Below are 8,981 nucleotides of genomic sequence, written 5' to 3'. Positions count from 1 at the left end.
AGGACCATTTTTTTTAATATTTATTTTTTAGGTGTAGATGGACACAACACAATGCCTTTATTTTTATGTGATGCTGAGGATCGAATGTGGGTCCCTGCCCATGCTAGGCAAGCGCTCTACTGCTGAGCCACAATCCCAGGCCCAGGTCCATTTTTATTTTTTTATTTTTAATTTCCACAGTGCTACATTTTCTGCTGCTACATACGAGGATCTTTTTATTCTGATAACATTTCCTTCACTTTCCTTTGATATTTTCTCCACTTTCCTCATTAAGTGTCTTCAAAATTTCCTTGCTATTTGTTCCTGAAGACAATGCCACTGTAGACAGGTAAGGTGTGGCTGGTGGTGGGTCACTGGTGTTAGGACAAATGATGCACACATGATGAAAGTGAGAGACAGGAAGCAAACGTCAGATCAGCAAGATTTTCTTTATTCAGTATTTAGCTGTGGAGTCAATTGGTAGAACCCTGGTGTGGCTAATTTTCAGAGCAGAAAATGGCATGAGCTGAAGCAAAGGTCTGGGTTATATAGGCTTCCTTTAGGGTGGGACAGGAAGGCCATTCCTGGGGTTCATTGTATTGGGGTCAGTTGACCCATTAGGGTGAAGGGTCAGGTAATTGTCAAGGTGAAAGTTCCTTTTATGTTCCTGTTCTGTTTGAGGCCTGAATTTTAAGTGACAAAAACTTGGGGAAAATGTCCTTGGACTTATTTTCCTATTTTTCAAATGGGGGCATGCCTTGGGGGTTTACATTTTGTCCCTGGTAAGCTCACTAGCGTTCACTTCCACCCCATCCCTGCTCTTGCTCCCTCTCTCTTTCTGTCTGCTGATTTCCTCCTTCTCTGATTTTCTTCTCCACATCTTTACATCTTGCTGTTCTGCCTCACAATTTGGCCCAGGGCATTGGCCACATATGCGTTGAAACCTCTGAATCCATGAGCCCCAAAATAAACTTCCCTTACTGTAAAATTGTTCTTGTCAGGTCTCTTGGTCACAGTGGTGAAAAAGCTATTCACAACTCTTTCATTAGGGCAGTAATCCTACTCAGGAGGATTCCATCTTCATGAACATCCCAAAGGCCCCAACTCCAAATCCTACCACATTGAGAGTTAGGTTTCAACATATGAATTAGAAGGAGAAAGAAAATGTCTATATAATGTTATTCTATAGCAGCAAAGCAAGATGCCTTGTCTTGCCCTACAATGGATGAGACATCAACTTTGAAAACACAAAGTCTTTAAAGGGTGGTTTGACAGCTGGGATCCAGAGTCCTCTGGTTGGAATCATTATTCATATGTCAGGTATTGGTCTAGGATGATTTTTAATTTGTTTGCTCACTGAGTGCCTCCTGTGGATTCCACATGTGCCTTGGTTCCTCACAGCATAATAGCATCAGAGTAGCTGGACTTCTTACATGGTAGGTAAGGGGGTCCAAGTGTAAATATTCCAAGACACAAGGCAGAAGTGGCATCACTTTTATTATCCAGCTTCAGAAATCACACATCATCCTATCCGTCTTGCTCTATGGGTTGAAATGATCAAAGCCCAAATGGATTTAAACAAATTAGGGGAAGTAGGGTTCACTTTTTGATGGAGAAGAAGCAAGATGATATTGTAGAACAGTATGCGGGTAAGAAAGACTTCTTATGGGTACCTTTAGAAAGTACAATCTTCCACAATCCCTTTGAAGTTAGGCATAGCTATGTGACATGCTCTGATCAGAAAAATGTAAATAATGTAATTTAATTGATGATGATTGATTCCCCAACTCATTCCTTCATAGCAAATACAAAAGCAAATGTTAGTATGGTGAAGTCATAAGATCAAAGTTACATGGAGCTTTGCATGGAGCACAGCTATGTTAATGGGTCATCTGAGCCCACAAGAGATTCTGTATGGTTAATAAATAATTGTTTTGTATTAAGCCACTAAAATTTTGATTTGCTTGCTCTTGCAGCAACATGCTACACTATCATATAACTATTGCCTGCTAATATAGTCCACTGCCCAAGTAATAGGAGAAAGAGTGTGAAATCTACACAGCCTCCACAGACAAGAACAGGATGATTATTTACAAAGACAAACATCCACTAGAGCAGAGTCAAGGATTTATCCATATATATATATATATTTGTTGTTGTTGTTGTTGTTATTGTTTTTGTTTTTTTGTTTTGTTTTTTTGGATGAACCACTTTAAACAAACTTGCAGTAAGCATAACCCTTTGCCCTTAAATATGTTCTTCTCCAACTTTCTAAAGTCAAGTGTTCCTCAAAAATATTATTACACCCAAGAAATTTAATAGTGGTGCAATAAAATAAAGTCAACATTCAATTTCCTGTTTCAAAAGTCTTTTCTATTTGTTTTGTTTTTTCTTATGATCTGGGATCCAGCCATGGGCCATGACATTTTATTGTCATTTTTTGGGGGCCTTCTTCAGTTAAGAATAATACTATCCTCAACTTTTGTTTTGAAGATAAAACAAAAGCCATTAATATTTTTGAAGAGTCTGGGTCCATTGTCTACAGAATGTGCCATTAATTGGGTTTGTCTGATTATTTCCTATAATTATACTCAAGCTATAAACATCTTTGGCAAGAATTCTACATAGTTTATACTAATAGAATGTTTACCTGCCACAAAACATTCCAGAGTGTTCTACTATGTTCTCTTCCCTAAAACACGGATGCCCTCATCTTAAGCCATAAGAGGGTCTTACGTCAGGAGCAGAAAACTCATAAACTGACAGGAAACAAGATTTCTGATGACCTCTTAGATCAAAGTAGCCATATTGTTTTGAAATGCAGAGCTTCAGACAATAAAGTGAGACAAACATTTTTATCCTCTTTTTTTTTATTTTTGGTGCAATATAGTACATATAACTATAATATGTAGCGAGGGGTTTTAATAGTGATAGATGTGTTTGTGTGTTTGTATGTGTGTGTCCTGTGTGTATATGTGTGTGTGCTGGACACACACACACACACACACACATACACACACATGCTAGGCAAATGCTCTTATCACTGAACTACTTCCCCAGCCCTAATTTTCATCCTCTTTGAGCCACTGGTATTTCTATTACTTTTAGCCAAACCTAATAAAACAGATGATGTAAAGAAAACTAAGTGGGAGAGCTAATATAAGCAAATCCCAAAGTTATAGGTACAGGAACATATAAATTAGCTCATTTTTAAACCAGTTTGAGTTTGAGGCTTATTATTGTAACAGTTGTTACATGTCTTAAAAACATCTTTTCTGATGCAGAATTTATCAAATGTAGGAAAGTGTGTAAGAACACGAAGAAACAGATCAAAAATTAAATCCAAAGACTAATAATGTAAAGATGACACTTGTATAATAAGTGAAAAAAATCCAAGCGAGAAAAATTCAGGACCAGTTTTCAAGAAAATAACAATTATCAATCAGCTCACTAGTCAAAATATGTTTATGTATCGTCTATATTCTTAATTCTATGAAAAATAACTGAAATACATGAGATTCTGTGTATAGCTAAAAATAAATTTATTATTAAACTATATCAAATTCCATAAGATAGGTAAAATGGCATTATTACTTTTTGTAGGTGTAGTAGGACATTGACAATGAGAGAAAAAAATTTTGAGAAAGGAAAAGAACATAAAAAAGATCAACCCAGAGATATTATGGGAGAGTTAAAAGAAACCAATAGTCCTGGACATTGTCTCTGAAATATTCTTGACAGGTCATCCTATACTTTTGGTGATCTAAGGAACTAACTCTAAAATAACAGATTAATTAGTTATTTCCCATTGGAAAGTCAAGTATACTTGGAGACTCAGGTCCTCAGAGACCTTACGGAGACACCAAAACCTACGATTATGTTTCTCACGAGGATCTGCTATGTAAAGAGAGGATAAAATAAGCAAGTTATCAAATGCTACCTGCCTTTAGCCTAGTTATTTCTCCAAACAGAGAAACACTATTCCAACAATATCCTGGAAAACACTGAACAACATGGAATAAACTAGAGATTCTCAACTGCAAAAGGATATCAATGTGTGCACTTGTATTTCTAATATGCATTCTTAAATATGGTTATTTTGCACAGAATTTTGATTTATGTATCTATTTGTCTGTATCTTTCCATGTTAATATTTCTATGTTAAATGAGTTTTGACTTTCATTGTTATCTGTAGTTTGCATTTGTATACAGTGTATGTATTTGACTTTAAGTGAATCTAGCATCTGAGGATGTTAGGTTATTCTCCTGTGCTTATATTTAGAAACACAATATGTTAGTGTATGCATATGTAGAATTTATTTAAGTGGCCTGGGGATTTGTATATGTGGTATGATATAAAGGGATGAAGTTTGAGAGGCTGTAAGATGCAGAAATAAGCAACTGAGAAAGGTCTTGTTATCTCCTTCCAGAGCATTTTTTTTAAACTAGAAAGATCCTCTGGAAAACTGAACTACTCAACTGCCTTCAGGACCTTAAAAGAAATGATCTATCCAATCCCTTCTCTCCCCACTGAAAACCATGAAGTTCATCTCATGGTGAAATGATAGAAAAGGGCATCTGGCAACTGGAATAATAGCTGGAAAGGGGCAGGAAATAGAGAGGAAGAGGTGAACATTAGGCCAGAGAAAAGCCAAGTTGAGTGAACAGATAAACATGTGAAAAAAGGAAAAGAAATAGAAAAAGCGTCAGGAGGGAGACAAATAGGAAAGGAATTCCTCTTTACTTGGAATGGGTTTTTTCATGTCCTGAACACAGAACAAAGTCTGGCTTTGAGCAGAAAAACATCTTCTGGAAGGGAAAATTCCATCCCTAGCCCTGCAGCAAGGCTGGGAAATAGAGAAAAGGGTGTTAGAATGATCCAACACTTCACCCAGGAGAAACCAACCCAAATTCAATGCTTTATCTGAAGGTAGGCACCATCAGGAAGAGATCAAGACAGCTGGGCTCAGAGAGACAAATATTTGCCCAGGGTTCCAAGAGTGGGCCAGGGTGGGGGCAGTTGGGCTGCCTCATTTCAAAGACACTGAAAGCCTAAAAGAAAGGGAGTCCCAGGGCTTTGATCCAATGCAGAGAGAGGTCATTTTTGACCCCGTTCACAATTCCACGGTGGCGACTCTTCTTTGTCTTGTCTTTTTCTTCCCATCAAAAGGGATGTGAGCAGGATGAGCATGAATGCTTCCATGGTGGTAACTGAATTCGTTCTTGTAGGCTTTTCCCGCCTGGCCCACGTCCAGGGCTTGCTCTTCTCTCTCTTTCTCACGGTCTACCTGCTCACCGTCACAGGCAACCTCCTCATTGTGGCGCTGGTCTCAGCGGACCCTGCACTCCAGTCCCCCATGTACTTCTTCCTCCGAATCCTCTCGGCCTGGAGATTGGGTACACATCGGTCACGGTGCCTCTGCTGCTTCACCACCTCCTCACTGGTCAGCGCCACATCCCCCGCTGGGGCTGTGCCCTCCAGATGTTCTTTTTCCTCTTTTTTGGTGCCACCGAGTGTTGCCTCCTGGCGGTCATGGCCTATGACCTCTATGCAGTCATCTGCGAGGCCCTCCGCTACCCGCTGCTGCTGAGCCACCAGGTGTGTCTGCAGCTCGCAGGCTCAGCTTGTGCCTGTGGAGCCATGGTGGGTCTTGGCCACACCTCCTTCATCTTCTCCTTTCCCTTCTGTGGCCCCAAAGCCATCCCTCACTTCTTTTGTGAGATCCAGCCTGTCCTGCAGCTGGTGTGTGGAGACACTTCACTCAATGAATTACAGATTATCCTGGCTGCTGCCCTCATCATCCTCTGCCCCTTTAGCCTCATCTTGAGCTCCTATGGGCGTATCCTGGCTACTATCTTACGGATCCCATCTGCAGCTGGCCGCCACAAGGCCTTCTCCACTTGTTCCTCCCACCTGATCGTGGTCTCCCTCTTCTATGGCACTGCCATCTTTCTATATTCGCCCCAAAGCCAGCTATGATCCAGCCACTGACCCTCTGCTGTCTCTCTTCTATCCTGTGATCACCCCTATCCTCAACCCCATCATCTATAACCTGAGGAACACTGATGTCAAAACTGCCCTAAAGAGAACCATCCAGAAAATGGGGCCTGCAGAGGTTTGACAAGGAGAGCGACAATGATGACTGCAGCCAGGACCCCTAGTCAATCTCAAAACACCGAGGAGCAAAGGAAGTGGTAGAGCAAAGGAGGCATGGGTGTCACCTAGGGGAGGACCACCCTGTCAAGAAGACAGACTTAGCCTTGAAGAACTACTTGGAGTCAAGCCCCTGAAGACCCCCTGATACTCACATAATCTAAACAAATATGAAATTCAAGAGAGAAGATCAATTTTACAAGCAGAAAAATCTGACAACTAAGAGAAAAGTTACAACCCCACCAGAATGCCAAGGTAATAAAATTTTCAGCAATGATCCTTAAAGTCATTTAACACTTTTATATTCTAGGGAAGGCATTTTTTTCATGGGAGTACTACTGGCTAATATGATAGCAATATGTAATTATCCCTAATAAAATCTATCACCAGGCAAAAACCAAATCTCTTAAAAAATTTTATTGGTGCATTATAATTATATATATATATTAGCAAACTCTCTTGTCACATATTTAGACATGTACACAGTATGATTTGGTCTATTTCATTCATCAGTACTTTCAAATTGCCTCCTTTCCTCCCTTCCTAAGTCCCCTTCCGCTACTCTTTTGAGCTCTCATCTATCTTCATGAGATTCCACCAACCCCTTTCCTTTTTCTTTTCCTTTTTTCTCTCTAGCTTACACATCTGAGAGAAAGCCCTGAGACTGGCTTATTTCACTTAACATGACATCCTCAGATTCCATCCATTTTCTTTGCAGAAGACATAATTTTGTTCCTTATGACTGAGTAGAATTCCATGTGACTATATACCACATTTTCTTTATCATTCACCCACTGACAAACACCTAGACTGGTTCCATACTTTGGTTATTGTGTACTTTGCTGCTATAAACATAAGTAAGCATGTATCACTATAGTGTGCTGATTTTAATTGTTTTAGATAAATACTGTAGAGTGGTGTAGCTGGGTCATAGTCAATGTTCCCAGGCAAAAAGCAAATCTCCTAAGATGTGAAGAAGGGCCAGAAAAAATTCAATGAAGGTAAGTTCTTATGAAAATCAGCACAACACAGTGGTTAAGAGAATAGATTCTGATGTCAGATAGATTTGAATTTAATTTCTTCCAACAAGCAAATGATGCAATCTGTTTGAGCCTTAATCTCCTTATGCATAAAATTGAAATAACAAAGGAGTCTATTTCTTTGTGGTTTGTGAGAATTTATAGACTTGTAAGCACCAAGCTTAGTATCTGGCACAAACTAGTATCTCAAAAACTGTCTCAACAATGAGTCAGACAGATCAGCACAAAGGATAACATCCAGCTCACATTTCATTCCTTTGCTGGGGAAAGAAGTGTATTCTTTGTGTCAGTGGCACTGGGACCAATGAGACCCAAAGGAAGGTACAGAAAGAAGCTCCATACAACAAGACTATAGGAAACTGCCACACAGCACAAAGGTAAGCTAGAAACAACCAGGATAATGAAGAGCAAATATAACAGCAATGAAATGCAGTAGTCAGCGACCCTCAGAACAAATAAATAATCTGAACTAGTTAATTTTAAAAAATGCCTTCAAACTTGGAATGGAACCACCATTTGACTGAGCTCTTCCACTCCATGGTCTTACCCAAAGAACTTAAAATCAGCACACTACAGTGATGCAGATTGCATGAATGGTGTGACTCTACATCATGTACAACCAAAGAAATGAAAAGTTGTGCTCCATTTGTGTAAAAAGATAAAATTAAATTTTAAAAATGTAAAAAGTGAAAAAAATACCCTCAAGATGCAAGAATTCATTCATAATTTAAAGTACAACCCACATACTTTTCCATATACCCAACACCTTTATTTTGTGCCATTGCTCTGTTTGACCCTGTGGTGAATACCAATTGAATACAGGGGGTGATTTTGCCCATAAAGTCTTTTCTGATTGGAGAGAACATATTTATTCCTGTGAAAACTGTCAGAGAGCCACAAAAAGTAGAAATGCTGTACTCAAAACAAACATTAAAGAGAAGGGACATAAATGGTTACTCTTCCCTTCCAAGAGAGAAAACAGGGCGTTCTCCACACTTATTTTATCAGAGTAAAACCACAACATTATTGCTCTTCAGTATTTATCAAAACTCCCATAGATAGAAATGGCATTTAGGAAGAGTTGCCTATAGGACTGCTAAAACAATAAGCTTTTCCTCTAATCACTGAAAATCTAATCTCCAGGCTGAAGCAGACCATGGGAGAGCTGTATATTTAAAATGCATTGTTTTTTGCCTCCTAATTATCTCCAAGTACCCACCCTTGGTAGAAATGTTCTTGCTCACAGGTGATTTGGCATTCTGCCACTGATTTCCATTGGTTGCCATTAGGAAAGCTTACAAGGAGCAACACTATGAAATTCTCAAGAGGAAAAGTTTGTCCCACATCTCCACAGTAGAAATACCTGTACTTTTTCGGTCATATAAGCAATAACTTTTTTTCTTACTATTTTATGGAGGCATCATCAATATGTATAAATTGCACATACTTAAATGTAAATTTTGTGTTGACTGTGTGTGCACTATGAAACCATCAAGCAATTGTGAAAGAACATACCAGCCTCCCCAAAGCTTTTCTCATGGCCTTACTTCCACCCTAACCGGCATTCCTCATTCCCAACAACCTTTGATCTGATTTTCATCACAATAGTCTGCCTTTTCTAGAGTTTTATAAAGGAATCTTTCAGTCTATGTGTTACTGGAGACTGAAATGAGGACCTCACACATGTTATACAAAGACTCTAATGCTGAACTACATCCTCAGCCATTTCATTTTTTATTTTTAAGAAGAAGAAAAAGTTTATTTTGGGCTCATGGTTTCAGAGGTTCAGTTAGCCCTTTCATTTTGAG

At 39.1% G+C, this 8,981-nt stretch overlaps 1 pseudogene; it reads left to right on the top strand.

The window, feature by feature from the left end:
• The first annotated feature begins 5,162 nt into the window (after positions 1 to 5,162).
• On the top strand, positions 5,163 to 6,101 carry LOC107133659 (annotated as a pseudogene).
• The last annotated feature ends 2,880 nt before the right edge of the window (positions 6,102 to 8,981 follow it).

This window comes from Marmota marmota, unplaced genomic scaffold, assembly GCF_001458135.2.
Source record: "Marmota marmota marmota unplaced genomic scaffold, marMar, whole genome shotgun sequence".
Taxonomy (NCBI): Eukaryota; Metazoa; Chordata; class Mammalia; order Rodentia; family Sciuridae; genus Marmota; species Marmota marmota.
The sequence above is the reverse complement of the archived record's forward strand: the minus strand, read 5'-3'. Positions and strand labels throughout refer to the sequence as shown.